Source organism: Dermacentor variabilis, chromosome 1, assembly GCF_050947875.1.
Source record: "Dermacentor variabilis isolate Ectoservices chromosome 1, ASM5094787v1, whole genome shotgun sequence".
Taxonomy (NCBI): domain Eukaryota; kingdom Metazoa; phylum Arthropoda; class Arachnida; order Ixodida; family Ixodidae; genus Dermacentor; species Dermacentor variabilis.
In genome coordinates, this window is record NC_134568.1 from 63,806,087 (window position 1) to 63,824,780 (window position 18,694).

At 48.1% G+C, this 18,694-nt stretch overlaps 1 protein-coding gene across 1 annotated transcript in view; it reads left to right on the forward strand.

Moving 5' to 3' along the window:
• The window catches only part of LOC142578674 (protocadherin Fat 3-like), a 346,841-nt gene that overhangs the window by 61,627 nt on the left and 266,520 nt on the right, over positions 1-18,694 (forward strand). The window lies entirely within an intron of this gene.

Consider the following 18,694-nt stretch of genomic DNA (forward strand, 5'->3'; position numbering starts at 1 on the left):
AGCACACACTTGAGGAACCGCATCGTATACAGAGTCTTTCGCAGATGCCTTTCAAGCATGAAGTAATCCCAAATCTGGTCATGTGTCCAGTTATGGCCACCGGGCGCTGCAGTCAGATGGCGTCGCGGCTGTTTCAGCTTCCTACAAGGTCTGCCGACGCCAGACGCTTGTGCCACGGTGGAAACGGGACGATTTACTGAACAGCAACAGACGCGGACCTGTTTAATGCCTTGCTTGATCTCTATATACTTGCCCGATCCAAGTCAGCGTTCTAACGCATACGGCCACGGCCAGACTGGAGCGCGCGTCTGGCGACTGGCGTCTGGCATGCATAGTTGTAATGCATAAGTGTAGAACGCGGAAAGCGCTTGTACCGATGTGAACATTGGCTAGAGGACATCGTGAATGCGCAAAATTTTCTACAAGATGTGAATATCCTCCCGCTCGCTAATATAGGCTGTTTGATCTGATGCTGCTGTCGGCATGGAAAGCTTGTGCGTTCGGTGCATATATACACCACGCAATGCCAAGTCGCTCAGTGGCGCGTTGAACAAAAGCCTGCGCCGACCACATTGAGATCCAACTATCAGCTTGCGAAGACGAAGAAAAACTCGCTTCATCAGCGTTTCGATTTATTTTACCCCAGCCAAAGGTATTAATTTTCTTGTTGTTGGCGCAGCTAAATTTACGACGTCGCCGAAGTTCATTCTTGAGCTGTCGGCAGGCAATCATCCCTAAATATATATAAAGAGAGAGAGAGAGAGTATATGTGGAAGGTTTTGTGGCAGTCGAATGCTTATCAGGAGTAACGTTAACTACTTTTTGCAGAACGTTGCATCCGCAGAGTGGCGAATCTGCCGGTATATAATTTCTACTTAGCGCTCACCACTCATCTTCTGATCTTGTTACTTAGTTCAGGCTCACAACACCTTGCGAAATTCAGTACTGCACAAGAACCTGGTCTCGCAAGATAGACGCATTGAAAGTTTTGCATTATAGTCTGCAATTTTCTTTCGTAATTTTAGTTGTCCCGCTTTTAGCATTTACTTATCGCTGTTTAGCATCACAGCTGTACGATATCCTATTCCTTTTCCTTTTTCTGTGCGTTCTGTGCATGCCCCTACCAAAAAAGGATACCGGCGCCCATGGGTTTATACTCGTTATCATCACCTCGCGATACCGTCGTTGGCCCTCACTGTATATAGACCGTTTTTTCGTAGGCGCCGCCATATTGTGAACGCAGTGGCGCCGCCTGTGAGCAGCGCCATACTGGCTTGGGTGAAAGCGGTCTTTTGCATGGCAGGTATACGCTCGGCGGTAGGTTCTGGCATTTGTTTTCGCGGTTGTACGGTCTGTTTAGTATGACGTGCGTCTTCTACGTGGTAAACGGTTCTGTGAGACGTGCTGAAGTGGTGTAAGGCGTCAAGGCCGGAATTCCTGCTGGCGCTGAGGTGGACGGAACACGCAGCGCGATGTGGGCGCGCATATACGAGCCTACAATCAACCTCGGAGATCAATTGTGTACTTCTGAATGTTCCAATAACTAATGTGACCTTATTGCAGTATAATCCTCAATTTCTAAGTTGTGGTTTAGGAGCCATGAAACATACGAGACGATCGTAACAGCGTGAGCGTGGGCACCGTTCTGCTACGATAGGAGCTGTGATGTTATACTTTGACAAGCGTTCAAACTGTTCGCTGCAGGTTACATTGCGTGACTACTTGGTTCGATGGATGAGGTTTCCGCCCCTGAATAAAATAGTTTTGGCAAGTAATAGCAGCATACCTTACAGTCTGAATGAAGCTTGTGCAGCAAAGGGACTGTTTACGAACTGCGCGAGCGTCCTAAGCAGTGGCAGGTGCTGGATTACATATATCTTTGTTCTATATAGCGCATGGTCCAAGCATACGGCATCAGCGGTTATATATTTATAAACGTGGTGCGGCGCGACTATGCGAGGCCCTATTGCGGCGTTAGCCCGTTTTCCCTTGCTTTTTCGAGAAAGAGGATGATAACCGAATTTTTTTGCGGTTGTGTTCGTTCCGTTCCCTACTACGCGCTCACACGTATTACGGAAATTGTGTTAGATGTTTCGTGGTTGCCTTAGGTTGGCCGTGCACAAGCATGCGCTCTTATGCTTTATGTTTTACTCCCTACGCCAAGCGATCAGATATTGAGCAGATTTACCATTTCATGCTGCTAATACAGAGACACCGGTTTTTTTTGTTGAATTAAAACCGATATAAGCAAAATAGTTCACAACACATACAGACACCGCGACTGATAATGTGCGTACACCGCGGCTGATAAAACGCGTCACATTCTTGCGCCCTCAAGAGATATTTCCGCCTACTGTAGTTACCGATGCACCGAAAGGCTTCCCTGACGTCCTTATATGAACGGACACGGCGTAAACTTCACAAAGTACCATCTTGAACATCTCGAAATCATTCCGCAGCACGCAACAGCAATACTTTCAAGCAGCGCCGCGCCGGATCGCCCAAGCCAGAGAGGAGGAAAGGCTCTCCGCTCGCCCTATCCTCCTCGACCGATGTAACGGTCTATAGGCATCAAAAGAAGTATCCTGGGTACATCATATGCTGCAGTAGTGGAGTCGTTGGTTGTTGAGACGTCACCTCAAGCTATTACGGCAATAATGTCTTTAGGCGTCGATAATGAAGTTATTATGCGCATTACGTCGAAATAAACATCGCCTTTCATCACGGAGCGCAACAAGTTGTTAGCACTCCGATCGAACTACACGTGCTATTCTGAATTTAGGACACGGTAGGCGCGATGGATGTCGTGAAAAGAAATGTCCTTAACTTGAATAAAGTTAAGAGCTCAATACGATAACCTGAATATGAGCTTGATGATGAGCTATAGATTGATTAGTTGTGCATTCAGAACTACAGTAAACTCTCAGTTGTACGAACGTCGGTTTATCGAATATTTCAGAATAACGAACTTTTTAAAAATCCCCGGTAATCTTCTTATAGATTCTATGCAGAAATGTTTCACTTAAACGAATTTCGGAACAGTTAATATTTCAGAGGACTGCTCAGAGGACCAGGCTTATTTTTGTCATCAGCTGGAGGTCGATAGCAATACTTTGTTTGAAGACTATGCAGAGTGTGACAGTGCGCTGATTACCTGTGCTGGACAGATGGATCTGGAGATTGTTTCCAGTGTTCGTCCTGAAGAAGAAGAGTGCGACGAAGAAGAGGCAACTATCAAGCCAGTTTCAAGCCCTATAACTCTAGCTGAGGTTGTAGGGTACATTGGAAAGTTGAGAGACTTTGTGTCTCAACAGCAAGTTGTGCCAGAAGAAGTGTACAAAAACATTGACTCTTTGGACAGTTTTGTTACTTCCTGTGCTTTAAAAGTACAAGGGCAGAAGAAGATTACAGATTTTTTTCTAAGTGAGAAAGGCAGCATTATAACTCTTATGTACCTTGCACTTGTTGATATGTACAAATTCCATTTCACACATTTCTAACACTATGGATGCCATGTCTTTTGCTCCATGAATTGTACTTCAAACTTTTGACTCTGTATGCCATGCCTTATGGTAGTCTAGTGAATATTCAGTTTAGTGAGCTTTCAGTTAAGTGAACTATTTCCTTCGGTCCCTTGAAGTTCACTCAAGTGAGAGTTCACTGTAGATAGGTTGCAAACCCTCGTCTCTCATTAAAAACAGCTCAGAACTCTGATTTCGGAGAGCTATAGTGGCGTTCTCATCCTGTAATAAACAAACGCAACAGTCAAGACTTGCACGTTGCCTTAATAGTCGCCCGGGTAGCGTAGTTAATCCTACTCATGTTCTTTCGGTCATTCTCGTGCAAGAATTTGCTTGCTTTGGAAGTGAAGAAAAAATTGGTTAAGCCGAATTTCGTGTTTGGGGCAAATGAATATTTTTTCCAAGGAGCCTTTAATGAACATGAAAGTATAAAGAACGGTGATGCTATAGGAACGCGCACACTACATCTACAACTGTCACCGTACTTGCCATTAACGAAAAACAAACAAACAAGCAAAAACAGGAACAGCAGCAATGTGCGAAGGTATGACACCTGTTCCTTCTCGGCCTAAATCATTCAGTAGCTGAAGCTTATCAATTATTTAGAATATTCCAAACGGTCTAGTGACGCTTCAATAATAAGCAGCCGTAGGGAACACGCCTCCGGCTAAGATGTGTAGCGCTGGGGAATATGCGTGTAGCGTTTAATCTAATTTGAAGCTTCACCGAGCTCCCGTACTGAGCGTTATTTCCCGCTGCTCACGCAATCGCTGGAATTTGCTTCCTATAGTTATTGCATTTTTTTTTTCTCCTATGTCTTTTCACAAGAACTACGCTCCACTCTTACCGAGACTTCCCGAAATCAGAGTTCAGGCCTGTGTCATGGCATCTTCTGTGCAGCTCTGCTGATGCGCTGTTGCTCCCGGACTCAACGCAGCACGCATCAGAGCTTTCCTGAGCTTGTTCTAAGACAAACGAAAGATCCCTGTAGCAGCTGGTTAAGCTTATACAAACCCGTCGCATGGTTCCATGGCATCTCATTCTGACCATTAGGTCTATATTCTTGCAGCTCGAGGTGTGCCACTAGCGAGCAAACATATACTCGGCGTGGCCGTACATACGTGTGCCTGCCAGCTTACAAGGTCCTTGAACGGCGTAATCAAAACAAGCACACGCTGTTAGGCAAGCCGGTGCGATTTGAGCACGGCTGAATAAGGGGCGTGACACGGAACTCTTCCTTTTTTCCCATACGCGCATTACCGCACTTTTGTGGCCAGTCATTGCGCGCCGAAAGCCGAATTCGCCGAGCAAAAAGTGACGCGGCATTGCAGGTGCGCACGCACGGTGCCCGCGAGCCCCTGTAACGCGTGGGCGCCAGCAGTGTGTGCAGTGGGCGCAGCGACAACGCCTGCAAGTCTCGCGAGCTCACGCGCGCACTGCCGCCGCCGACCCATTTCGGAGGCGCTCGTCCGTGGCGATTGAACCGGCCGAGCGGCGCTCAGGCCTGTCCCACTTCTCGAGACGCCTTTCCTTGCTGCCCCCGAAGAAGAAGCGGCGGCCACACGCGACGCCGGCTGCAGCACGCGCTGCCCACATGTCGGCGCGCGTGCCACGGCGGCTACTAGTGGCGCGCGCCAGCCCGGTCCCTTATACCGCCGCCCTTAGCTGAATGACGGCCGGCCACGAAGACATGGCGGGCTAAAGGAGAGAGAGGGGTGGACGCGAGCTTTTACCGGCGCTACGAAACAATGGGGTTAGCCCCGCATCCGTATTACGTCCAGCCGCTGCTTGCGCGTGAGGGCGCCACGCAGTTGTGTAGCAGCGAAGGAGAGCACGGCCTGTAGCCGTGCGCTCTTGTCAGCGAAAAACTCGCTCGCGTGAACGGGCGTATTCGGGCCACCGTTTAGGGCACGGTTCTTCCATGCCGCTGCCTCTTCTTTCTTAGATGTTGTTGGTTTCGTCATACGTGTGCATACATTAAGCCACTGCGACAGAATATTGGCAAGCGTCTCAAGAAGAAAGAGGACGGCGAGAAGGCGGTTTAAGCGTGATTACATCTTGTTATAGAATTTACCTTCGCTTAATAGACATTTGTTGGTCATATAATACGAACCGACATTCCCGACCCCTGTGTCATGCAACTCGCCCTTTCGTTTGTTCTGAGATACCCGGCGAGCTTAGTATATAGGAAAATGCGGAGGCATCTCGAGGTCTGATCCCCGCTTGCCACATATCCTGCTTATTCTGGTTCAACGCTTTCCCGGAGAAGGCATATATATGCGAACGCATCCCATTGTCAGAAGGACCTGGCAGCGATCAAACAATAGCGCAAGGAACTGTGCATAAAAAGAAAAACACACAGCACGGCCGCTGCCGTCGGATTTTACAGAGCAGCCGCGCGGCAAAACACGCAGTACGCGTGCGACAAAGGAGAAACAGGCCGAGATGCGCGCGCGTTCGATTTGTGCTCTCGGGCGTCTCCTCCACGACGTAGTCGCTGCGAGTTCGAATAAAAAAAAAGCAGATAAACAAGGAAGTAAGAGTAATAAAGCAAAGGGAAACTACCGCCGCCGTCGCGAATACGCTCTTTGGGAAAGAGCCCAGATACTGCAGTGGAAGAATGGTTGATATAGAGGAGCGGGCCGCGTGCGGCCCCTCCAGGCGAAATAGCTTTCCAATGGCTGCCCCGTATTCGTTTTACTCGGCTGCCCATTTCCTTAGCGTCACGTCGCCGCGGCCGCCGACGACCGGGCGGGGGGGGGGGGGGGGGGTAGACACCCCCTCCCCGCAGCTGCTGTCAACCTCTCGGATTATTCCATTCCGGGCACCATCTCCCGGACGCCCCATCGCCCTTGCGCCGCACGTTCTTCGTATAACGGCGGCGGAGTGCCCTCGAGAGACTCGCTGCTGTCGGAATCGCGCTGCTGCCACTCGGACGTGTCGGAGAGCTTGCCGTCCCTGGAGCGAACGTGCGTGTGTGTGCTTCGTATACGCGCGTGGCAGCGCTAACGCACTCCGTCGCCCGCCGTCCGCGCCGCATATAGCTCCTCGCCCCGCGGCCCCAAAGCGCGAGCCGCGAACGAGAGACGCCGCAGTCCACGGCATTTGTGTCCCGCGGCATTTGATGAGCGCTTCGGCGAGAGCGGCCGGTGTTCAGTTCCGCCTGTCTTCTTGAAGATTCACGCCCAACCGAGGCGGTTGGCAGAGCGCGGTTTGTCACGCTTCGCTGCTTGCGTCTCTGGAAATACGTCAAAGCACTATAAGTTTGTCATGCTGCAAGTTTTGCTCGGTTTAACAAGGCGTAGAAGCAAAACACACGTGCGCTATTTTAACCTGTTATTTACTATATGTTTGTACAGATAGCTTATAGCTTATACAGATAGAAAGAGACAACACCGCACATCGTGTCGTAGGGACTGAGAAATAGAAGAGCGCTAATTAGGCGCTTGCGTGGTTCGTATATAGGGCAACTTGATCTGATGGCTCGTGCACTAAGGAAGACGCCATAGTGCAGGACCCCAAATTAATTTCATTCACCTCCATGGGGTCCTTTTACGTGCGCCGAAATATAAACTTATATAAGCTTTTGAGCACCGAGTTCCGACCACAACGCGGCATCGCGATCGGAAACAAAGCTTGTGACTTCACGACGAATAGCTACCCTCGGCTGAGGCGCCACAGCAGTGTTGTTGAAGGGACAACGCGTCACGCGCTGCGGTTAAGCATTTATTTAATATTTCTGCGTCGACGTGGTTTAGTAATCAGACAACAAAGACCATGCTCTCGAGGGATCACCTGTAACTTTCACTTTTGCGTGACGCAACGTCCAGTGCGAGCGACACCTGACCGGGCGACGGGCTTCCTTTGAATGCATTCGTGCAGAAAACTGCGCGATGTGACAACCATCTATATATAGACGCTGGGAGATATGGCATTCCTTTTGTCCCATCCGGTTCAGCTGCCTTAGCTATGTTCACCGAATTTACTATCATTGAGAGTGATATGCCGACCATGCGGAGTTTTCCAGTAAAACCTTCCTGGAAAAGAAGAGGAAAGAAAAAAAAAAGAAATAGAGAGGTTGTTTTCGTTTTACTTCCCGCAAGTACACTTTCTTCGTTGTTGTTTTCTTCGAACGAGGAATGATCGCACCCAATCGCCGGAACCCTGGGCGGCTTTACAGTTCAGCGCAGGCTTCCCTTGCACGCGAGACGTTTCGCGCGCCCACCATCGTATGCATGCCCGGACGTGGGATGGGCTCGGCGACCATTCCGTCGCTCGTCTCCGACGAGCACCCACGCGTCCCTGTCCTGCGGTGCGAGGAAAGGGAGACCCCGTCCCGTCGCGCGGCTCGAGCCACCCGCGCGTGTGTGTTTGAGCCGCCTTGTCGAGAACGCAATTTCCCATTCCGCCGTCGAAATTGGTTCGCCGCAGGAACGAGCGCGCACGGCTCGTTCGGGCGCGCGACCACCAGTCCTATTCTGGCGGCCGTGTTTATTCGGGGAGCCTAGAAGATATCGGCTTTCGCGAGCGGTCAGCTGCGGGCGGCGCAGAACAAGCAGCTGCGGGTGAAGACGCGGCCTGCGTGTGACGGCTGCCATCGTCCCACACAACGGGCTCCCCAGGTTGTCACGCTCTGTTGGGCTTCTAGCTAACTTCACGAGCGCGTTCTTCTTCTTTTTCAGTACGACATTGCGCTGGTATAAATTTTAAGCACGTAAACATAGGGCAAAAACATCGAAAGACAGAGAACAAGTTCACCGGAAGGTGAAGATGTAAAGCCCTGCAACTGACAGGACGGAGACAACGGCGCTACACGAAAGGAAATATTGTGAACAGACACGATGGGCAAAACGAATAAAACGAATGCAGATAAGAAAAGGTCAAAGGACTTACACGAGCGCTGACAGTCACGAGGAAAGCTATGAAGTTAACCATCGTGCGCTCCTCGATTCATCAAAGTAGGATCTTCAGTACTCACGGGCGTTTCCGGCAAAATTGGCCAATTATATATACTTAGACTTTTACCACTTTCAAGTGATGATATACTTTGCTCGCTGCGCTTTCGAGCGTATAGTCTTTCTCTTCTTCCGACATCGCAATACGTGCAGTATCATGTTATAGCCACAGGGTGCAGTTTAAAAAGAAAGGCACGAGCGTGTAACCTCTCTTGTAAGTGGGGCAACGATTTCAAGCACCCCACACGGTCGTCAGAAAGCCAGGCAGGCAGCGCGGAACCGCGCTCTTGCAGAAACACAGCTCAGAAACCGACGTAGCCGTTGCACAATGGCGGCCACCAAGCCCGTCAGCTGGTCGTTTTGGAGCTCCGGAAGCCTAAGCGCACCTCAACTAAATGTAGGTCGAGCAATGACAAGAAGTAAATGGTGTACAGCCGCCCGTGAGCCGAGACTCTCGCAGTTTACTCGGCGAGCTAAAGGAGATCCAGGTAGCGGGACGCAAATGTAACCCATGGAAACCTTCGTTCGAGCCTGCCGCGTAACTTGTGCGTATCACGCCAACTCTAATGCTCAAGGTTATTGCTTGACGGATAGAGACAATCTTCAGAAGTATTTGAAGCGTGGGAAGACGGAAGACAGGAGGTGGGGGAGGAGAAGCGTTTATCTACAGTCAATAAACCTTTCGCCTCCCATCATCCCCCACTTCTGTCGTTGCCATACTGCCAGCGCCGCAATTCACTGAAATCTTTAATATCTCTCAGAGCGACGACGGAAGTGGAAAGACAAGTGCTGCGTTATACCATGCGCAATACAACTTATTTGTTTGCACAATGGCGTTACTTTGATTTTTAACACCGGAACTGAGTGAAATGAGTTTGCTCGTGTCTTGTAAGAAACAAAAACAAAATTGCGTTCTGTCCGGAAAATAATTTTGTTAAAACGGTGAACTAATTTCCTGCGCGGCTTGTTTAGCTTAGCACGTTGCGCTTATTTTTTTTTAATTCATTCCCCTTTACATGAATCAGTTTCTTTTTTCAATCTCTTCTTTTTTTATTCTTATTTTTATTTTTCAATTTTATGGTAAGTGACATACGATTATCGAATGGTTTTCGTGCGTCTCAGAGCTGTAATCTAAACACATTGTGAACGCATTTTGACGTGTCACATTTGTTCAGCTCCACAAGTGTAGACACACGTTTCATGCAGCAGCGCGTGCCTGACGGTCGAACTGTACATATTACCACAGTAGACATCCGGCGCCTTGAGTGGAAGACTACTGTTCCGTGCAGATTGGTGGAGACCCAGCGGTGAGGATTCAGTTAAGAGAACATTCGATCAGAACGATTTCAGCACCTTCCATATGCAGAGTGGCTTGAAATAAAGCGTCGAATATAACTGGCCGTCGCCGTATACTGGTACTTTCTTTTTCGCCATATTCACGGTGGACGGAAACGTATTGTTTAGGAGCGTAACAACTTCGTAAAAAATAAAATAAGGAAAGACTAAATAAGAACCGTAGTCAATGAATTCCAGTATTAGCGCAATTCAATTTTTTTTTTTTAATCAGCGTCGTAAACTGGTGTTCCAGCTGAGCGGTTACGCGCTGTGCCAATTTGTGCAACCTTTCGCGCCACCATTGATTCGAGCCCTATCGCGCGACCGGCTCGGCTCCGTGTCCCTCCACATCGGGTCGGCTCCTAATGCACAGTTTAAGGTTACACAGGGGCACTAATTGATGCTTCGTGGCGCGCGCACAGACCTTGCGTGCGCGTTGCCCCTTTCTCGCGGTGTGCCCCTCGCTGCCTGCGCACACTGTCTTCTCCAAGTTGCGCGTGGCCGACGTCGGCGCAGTAACGATTTAATGACGATGTAAACTGGCGCGAAAAAAGCCATTCCCAGGCTCCTCCTGCTCCAAGCTCCCTTTTCGCCTGCACTTCTCCGGAGTTGCCCTCCGCGCGGAATCGATGATGGTGGAGCAGCGAAGTGATCCTCTTTCCACGCGCGCGTTTGCCAGCCACGCTGGGCGCGCGCCTCTTGCTATTTCGCCCGTCCTGATTAGTGGTGATGTTTGCCACTCGGCTTCCCTTTCTTGCCTTTCGCTACGAACCTTTCTGCCCCCTCTTTCACTCAGCAGCAGCCGCAGCCACGGCGTAACCGGGATCTCTATTTGTTCCACGTTCGCTCCTCGGCGCTGTTGTTCTCCCCCCCCCCCCACTTGCACCGCACTGTCTCTTTGTCTCTCCTCCTCGCCAAGCGCGTGCCCTCATCCACCAACCCCCTCGACCACCGCATCCTTAGCGTAACTCAGCCGCCCTCTATTCTACCCTCTCCGTCTCATTGCCCGAGCGCAAACTTGGGGCCTGCTGGCATCGATTCTTAATGAGGTCTCGCAGAGTGAACCCCGTAATTAAGACCGAGGCTGACGCCTGCTTCAGCGGCACGTTTCGCCGAGGCAAATTTTGTTGCCGAATCTATACCTCCTCTCCCTGTTCTCCGGTTCCTAAAACTCCCGATTATTTATAGCTCGTGTCCAACGAGCACGTTCACTTTCTTTTTCTCTCTCTCTCACCATTTTGTGTTCCTTCTCCTTATCTGTTGTATTCTGTGGGAAAGGGAGAAAACGAAGAGCTCAGCGAGGAGTGTCCGTGTTTCATGTGGCTTCCGGGACCCCGGAAGCGAGAGGAGTGTATGTGTGTTTGTGCGTGCGTGGTGGTGCCGCGGTCGATGAGATGGCCAGATGGATAACACTCTCGAGCGCCTTCCTTATTGCCACGGCTTAAAGGTCTCGGCAGCGCAATAAAATAGCAGCTCGCTTTTTGAGCAGAAAAGAACAGAAGCCGGTAACAGACCACGGGTCTCAAAAGACTTGCACTGGCCAGGGCACACGGCCGGATTTGATTAACGTTCCCGCATTATTCGGCCCCGTATTGATCATTGGGTACGACAAAAGGCTGTAACCGCCCAAGACCAAAGTTTATTCTGCAGAGTCGCCCCCAGAAAGGACGACGAAAACTGCCTAAACCTTTTTCTCTTTGAGGCCTGGTTTAAAGCACGGAAGGCGGCTGGCTCTCAAGAAATAGGCTGCTGCGGTGCTGACTCTCTCTCTCTCTCTCTCTCCCTCTTCTTTTTCTTGAGGGGGGGGGGGGGCGTGTGTGGCATGCTACCTTCGACATTTTATTTTCTTCTCTTGTTTAAGCCCACTGAACTGCGAACAGCAACGGTAGAAAGACGCAGGTTGGTGTCGCCTGTCCTACTTTTACTTCCCCTTTCTGTCTATCTGTTTGTCTCTCTTCTTTGTAGAAATTTGGTGGGTGGCTGGGTGAGTGAGCGAGGAAGTCCTAGAGTCTCTTGGTTCTTCCGTCTTGTACTAAGTCGCGACTGTGCTTTACAGTTATGCATTGAGAACGATCCCACCGCAATCACCCGTGAAAGGACAGGCAGCAAGCTTATCCGGAATGCGTGGCATAGCACGTGCACCATCTTCCACTCAACTTTATTGACTGCATATAGGTGGATACGTCAGGCTGGTAACGTCGACTGTGTTACTTGCAACGTTCCCGTCCCATACAAGCTATTGACCTTGATATTTTTCCTACATTACCGAATTTTGATGAAGTCGTTTTCAAGTCTTCGCGTGAACTGCCTGGATGATCTTTCTTTTTCCCCCGCTTGCGTCACGCGGATAATTTACCTACGTGGCTTTGCTTTGTTCAATCTGGCTTGCTGTTGAAGATGACTCTATTAAGAGCGTAACCGAGCAATAGAAGACACAAGGAGAGCTAAGTTGGCTTGCTACTCCTACGCCGGTATTATGTTTTTTTTAATCTCCCATTATTTGCGACAACTATGTATATTATCCACTAGTTTAGAAGGCACTTATTCCTCTTTTCGTGCTCGCTACTTGAAGTGTTGCCGCTCGGTGAAGTAATTCGCGGCGGCACGCGTGTAAACTTATCTTATCACGATATCTGCGCATTGTTTTCAGTTCAAGCATCGATCTGACAAGAAGGTTAACAAGCACGAGCGATGTAGGCTCACGCCAATAAGCAAAGACCATGCCCGGTATAATAAACGTTGAAGGAAATACAATCAATTTTCTCCTTATTGAGGAACAGACTCGGAAAAAGAAGATTTACACTGCCTTATCAGCTTCCTCGCGCAAGTTAATAGCAGCAATAATAGCAAATCCATTACACGGATGCCCCCCGTCTGACACGTTTAGTTTGCTTTGCACCTGACGGCCGCGACAATAGGATCAGCCAGAAGGGTGCCGTCAGACTTGTTTCTTTGTTTCCAAGCTCCAGAATCCCCTTGGGCACACGGCCCCATACCCGCTCGCCTCATTTTCTTAAAAATCAAGGCCCAGTATGTTTGTTTAGTGCAGTCCATCGTCGCGGACACAAAATGGGATTGGCCGTTCAAACGCGCAACTAAATTGAGTGCAACGGCACATCATGTAGCGCCATAGTAAGAAACAATAAAATAAAGTGGAGCGAAATTAGTTCCTCCTTTTTTCTTCTGCGTGTGTTGTAGGAAAGAAAAAGAAAACCCACGGATATTAATGCAAGAAGAGCAAGAGAAACAAAAGAGCAAAAGTAAGAATTTTACAGCGGCAGGGAGATTGAATTGGCAGGCGTACGCCACACAATAAGGCTAAAGATTCGTAAATAAAAAAAAAGAAAGGGTGAAAGAGAGAAAGCTATGCTGTGCGGGAAGACGCGTCTACCAGTGTAGCACTATACTGTGTAGCAGCAGGAAAGGTTGCGGAGACGAGGAGAGCGGTGCAGCGTGCAGCTGCTTACGGATCGCATTAATCAGAGGGTCCCACGCCCGAGCAAGCGGGAACGGCGACTTTCGCGAAGGCACGTCGAAAGCAGAGTTGATGGGGAGAGGAGTGCGGCGGTGCTTGATGGGTGGAAACGAGGCAGCGTTGTTGGGGGCTGATGAAGAAGAGAGGGGGGGAGGGGGCGCAAGAGACGGCCGTCGACCGGCTCTTTCAATATGACCGATTGGAGCGGCCTCTCCGGCCGACTTTTAATCAGAAACTCTGAGCCGCCAAGCACTAAGAAAAGTGTCGCGCGAGCGTTCGAGTGTGGAGCGGTGCGTTAGTTGCTGCAACTCACAATATGATCAACCGCCAGCTCTCCGAATGGCACCCGCAGGAGATCAGGCGACACTTTCGCGTAATGTACACCATTCGCTGCCACTACACGGCGTCCTGTAGCTGTTCTTGTAGCTCTGAGAGACCGACGCTGCAGTCATACCTCGGGTGGTGAAAGCAATGGGCTCAAGCAAATTGCTCGCAAGTCCCCTCCCCCCCTCCCTCTTCCCCACCTGCCTCTACCCCCCAACTCCCGCCACACCGGGCCCAACCCGTTATAGTTTTTCGACGCACATATACCGCACATATTATAGATACTGTCTTTGCTATTTGCTTTCGCTGCATATCCATCCAATTTTCGAGCGCTTCGTCTAAATTGATTCTGCCAACCGTGACATATCATCTTCCCAATGATTGCACAAGTTTACTTTTATTTATTTGCTCTCTTTCTCTCTCCTTCTTCTTCTTTGTTGTCTTTATTTCTCGGAAGAGCGAAATCACGCTCCGCTGAGATAAATAGATAATGAAACAATAATGTGAATGCTTCGAAAAGTTTTTAAGCTCTCCGCTTGTCGTGTTGATCCATCTTCTATCTAGAGCGATGGCAAATTACTTCCACACGATATTTCCCCCGCATCGGGAGTAAACGAGGGCAGCCGCAGAAACGCGACACCGCCCAGGGATAGTTGCCTATGATTCGCCGAATAGCGCATCTCGACGATAAAGGAGATAGATCACGTGCCCGTCGATCGATGCAACCTTTTCCTCTCCGCCTGTCGTTATTTTAGTTCGAAGAGCATTCGCGAGACGTACGCAATATGACAGTTCAAGGACATTCTCGTGGTGAAGGCACCTTTTTAGAATGACCTTTTCATACGAAGCCTGAATATGGATATCACTCGTCGCGCCATTTATGCGACAAAAAAATAATAATAATAGAGAAAATGAAAGGGCAGGAGTTGCGAACGTGTTTCTACTTTACCAGGGTAAGACGATAGATGCATTGTCTCGAACTTCAATTAAGCTCTTCTGTCGCGAGAGCACAAATTTTATTTATTGTTCTCATCCTCCGTCGTCTACTTATTATTATTATTATTATTATTATTATTATTATTATTATTATTATTATTATTATTATTATTATTATTATTATTATTATTATTATTATTATTATTATTATTATTATTATTATTATTATTATTATTATTATTACATTGCAATACAATTTGTGGGCAATAATAATAACTCTGAGGCGCGGCTTTTAAAAAAGTTTATTCTGCTTGCATAAAATTAATACAGTTTTTGCGGACGATATGGCTCCCGGAAAGGAAATGAAGTTTAGAGAGCGAAAAATAACTTATGTTTATGCAGACGATATTGCGTTTTTCGTATATGCAAACGACATCCACACGCCATACCAACGACCGCAAACTTGCCTTTGCGCTCTGAAGAGGTGCTTATATGTTAATCAGTTTTTACTCAATGCCAGCAAATGTGCCATTCTCGTATTTCCGATGCGTGACATAGTGCACATCTCATTGTCTTACCACCTTCAAGACATACCACAGGTGGAATCTGTTAAATACCTCGCAATTACTTATAACGCCTCTCTCAACTGGCGCCCACCCGTGCAATTGGCATATTGCGTAGGCTGAGCGATCGTCGAATAGGATTGAACTGGAAAAGGTACCCGTGCAATTGGCATATTGCGTAGGCTGAGCGATCGTCGAATAGGATTGAGAAGAGGTACACTCCTAATGATATATCGTATGTACATTCGCCCTGTATTAGAATATGGTTGCGTGCTCTTCTCTGGAGAACCAGCCTCCCGTCTTCTAATCCTCTTATAAAGAGAAACATTACGCTTGTGTTTACGTCTTCCTAAATTTGTTGCGAATTCTATTCTTTATATAAAATCCCATGTTCCTCCTCTTTCGTGCAGGTTCCGGCTTTTGACAGTGCAAACGTTCTTGAGAATTTATGAATCACCGCTAGTGACATTCTCAAACAATATTTACTTGACAGCTTGCGCTGTTTTGTGGTGTCAACCGGTCGCGATTACATCCTCCACAAATTACATTCGTGCAAAAATTACTTGACTCTTTGGAGGTGCACATACGTGATATACTTCCGATTCCCGACAGAGTTGTTACCACGGATATTCCATTCGATGACATTTTTCCTGATGATGCAAAATTACTTCTGCATCGTATTCTCGAAGGTATATCACAAGATCATCTGCAGAACGTTCAAATATCGTAATTACGACAGATGCTTCGCAACGTGAAGAAAAGTCAGGTGCAGGAATATTTTGCATGCTTCTTGATTGGACATTTTCTCTTCGGCTGCCAGTTTTTATACCGATCTTATTAGCTGAATTCATGCCAGTGGTGCTGGCACTAGGCAAATTAGGACCATCAATTTCGTCAGCCGTGATAATCACTGATTGATTATCATTGTGCTCATCCATTGCTGCTTCTCGTAATTCTCGCGTAATGAGGACGTTTCATTCATTGGTACCTGGGTACTTGAGAAGTGTGCGTTTAATTTGGATGCCTGGCCATATAGGTCTAATTATAAATGAAGTTGCAGATTCTCTAGCCAAGGCATCAATAAGTGGCGCGATTCTCCCTTATTGCCCTTTGACTGCTCATGTTACTGCTGCTATATTTCGTAGGAGTGTCATTATGCAGGCAGTATCAGGCTCCGCAATTGCTAACTCTGTGGATTACCGACATCTCCTGTACCCTTGGCACAGAGGTTTTTGCCAAACACGAAAAATTGAAGTGTCCATCACGAGGCTGCGCTGCCGTATACCTGCGTTGAACTTCTATCTCTGCAGGTCTGGTCTGGTCCCCTCACCATTATGCTTATTCTGTTGCAAAGCGGAGACAATAGACCATTTCTTGTTGTCTTGCAGGTGTTTTTCTGTTATAAGAAAACGATTACTGGAAATCTCGCATCGCAATATTGGCCTAAATTTATCTGTGCCCGTGATCCTATCTTTTGGAGCCTCCTTTCAGTCAGAGAAGTATGCTTGCTTGGCAATCCAAAATTACCTAATCGAAACCAATCGATTACCATGTTAAACTGATCGTCGCCCCTCCTCACCATAGCTTTTATTTATTTATTTATTTATTTATTTATTTATTTATTTATTTATTTATTTGATTTTCTTATGGGCAGTTTTTTCTTCCTGCTTTTTCCCCACACAGAAACAGTTCCCTTTTTCCGCTCCAACGTTCAAATTGTTAACGCCCTTGTTTTCTACACAACTAATTTAACCACCCGATATATGCATGGCAAATCCCCTACTGGGGGTATGCGGTACAGCCACTGAGGAGAACAACAACAACAACAACAAACTAGGCAGAACTTTCGGCAAGCGCGACAGCATTATTCGAAATTTGCTCTGCGCATTAAAAACAAGAACAAGAAACACGAAAGTCAGATATTTGCTCACCGTGAGAACCCGCATGCACATCGCTGAACAAACACACACATGCACACACAAAATCAGCAGCGCGAGCGTGCACCATAAAAAAAATAAAAATATAAAGAACAGAGAAGCAAATAAATAAAATTGAAGAAGGAGATGAAGTCGACCAGTGGGAACAACCCCCAAGTTTAAATTTTTAATGACAGCATCGGCTCGCACGCCTCCTCCCGTTGAGATGAGCTAGCCCGCCGTAAAATAAATATATAGGCGCATCGTGTTTATGCTTCCGAACTGCGCACTTCCGCGAGCCGCTATAAAATATTGAACCGCTGACTTCACCGTGTTCGCGTATGCGCCGTAGGAGAAATAATGCAGGCCCGTCAAGCTCTCATCGAAAGCTGCTATACAGCATTTTCCTGGATTCTGAGGTGCGTGTGGGCTCGGGTATATAGGTACATACACCTTCCTAAGAATGCATATTAGCACTCAATGGCGAAGTTCTAAGAGCATGGGTCGACTGTAGATACGCGAGGTGGGACTTAAAGGAAACCGACGCCGCCCCCCCCCCCTTCCAGCCCCCCTCCCTGCTCTTCCTGCTTCGTGCTATAGGCGTCACTTGTTGGGAAGGGGCGGGGGAGGAGAGCTTGTATTCGTATACGTATAGACGACGAGCTTCGTTTCCTGAGCAAGGACTTGAACGAGGAGGCCGATATATGTTCGCACTATGCATGATGGAATTCTTCCCGTTTCACTCTGGCATGTTCTCTTCTTGTTTTCTGTCTTTCTTTATAATTTTGTATATGCACTTTCTTTCTTGTTGCTCCTCCTGGGCACGGCGGCGACGCGAAACTTTTGAGCACGTCTCGCGGGAACTGGCGCGTAACGAGCGCTGTCGGATGAAGCATGCGCCGCCATCCGCTGGAAGGCGATATAAGTGCGGCTGTCGTTCTAGATTTTTTTTTTTTTTTCGTTTGACGCGCACTAACCTTGTTCTGCATTATCTATAGGATGTGTTTGATGGCGCAGTATGGTATATTAAAGTTGTACTTTAAAGCGAGAAGAGTGAATCTGACAGCCCTGCTTCTTTTCGACGATATTGCTGTATCTTGTTATGCGCGCTATTACACGGAACGCATGCTAATAAAATGCTAAGATTTTCTTTCCCGAGGGGAATAAGCAAAAAAAAAAATCAAACGAACAGCAGCGCAGTGATCAGTGATCACAGGTGGAACGATCAATGGGCAACGTAAACGGAATAAGATTTTTTTTTTCTCCTTATTGATTTGAGACCGCTGGTCCTGCCTCTGCGGCTGTCTTGTCAAAAATCTCACAGCATCTCAGAAAACTCTGCTTAGCCTCCGTTATTTTTCTCTCTCTCTCTCTAACTGAACTCCTTCACGCTGCAGTTTTCTATACTGACCCGCGTGCCGCGGTCAGCCTGTGAGCAGCACGGCAGTTTCCCTCGCAATGCTAACTCCACTTGTCACGCTGACGATTTGTGTATTGAGCCGATTGCGTTGCTTAGTTTGTTAAGGGCAATCCACCATCGAGTACTCGACAAGTTACACGACGCCATCTCTCGGTGACGCGGAAAGTTCCTTCCCGCATCGTTGTTTTCCTTTCTCCTCATCCATCGTGCCCTTTCCCCTTCTCGCGGTGCAAGGTATAGACAATCGGA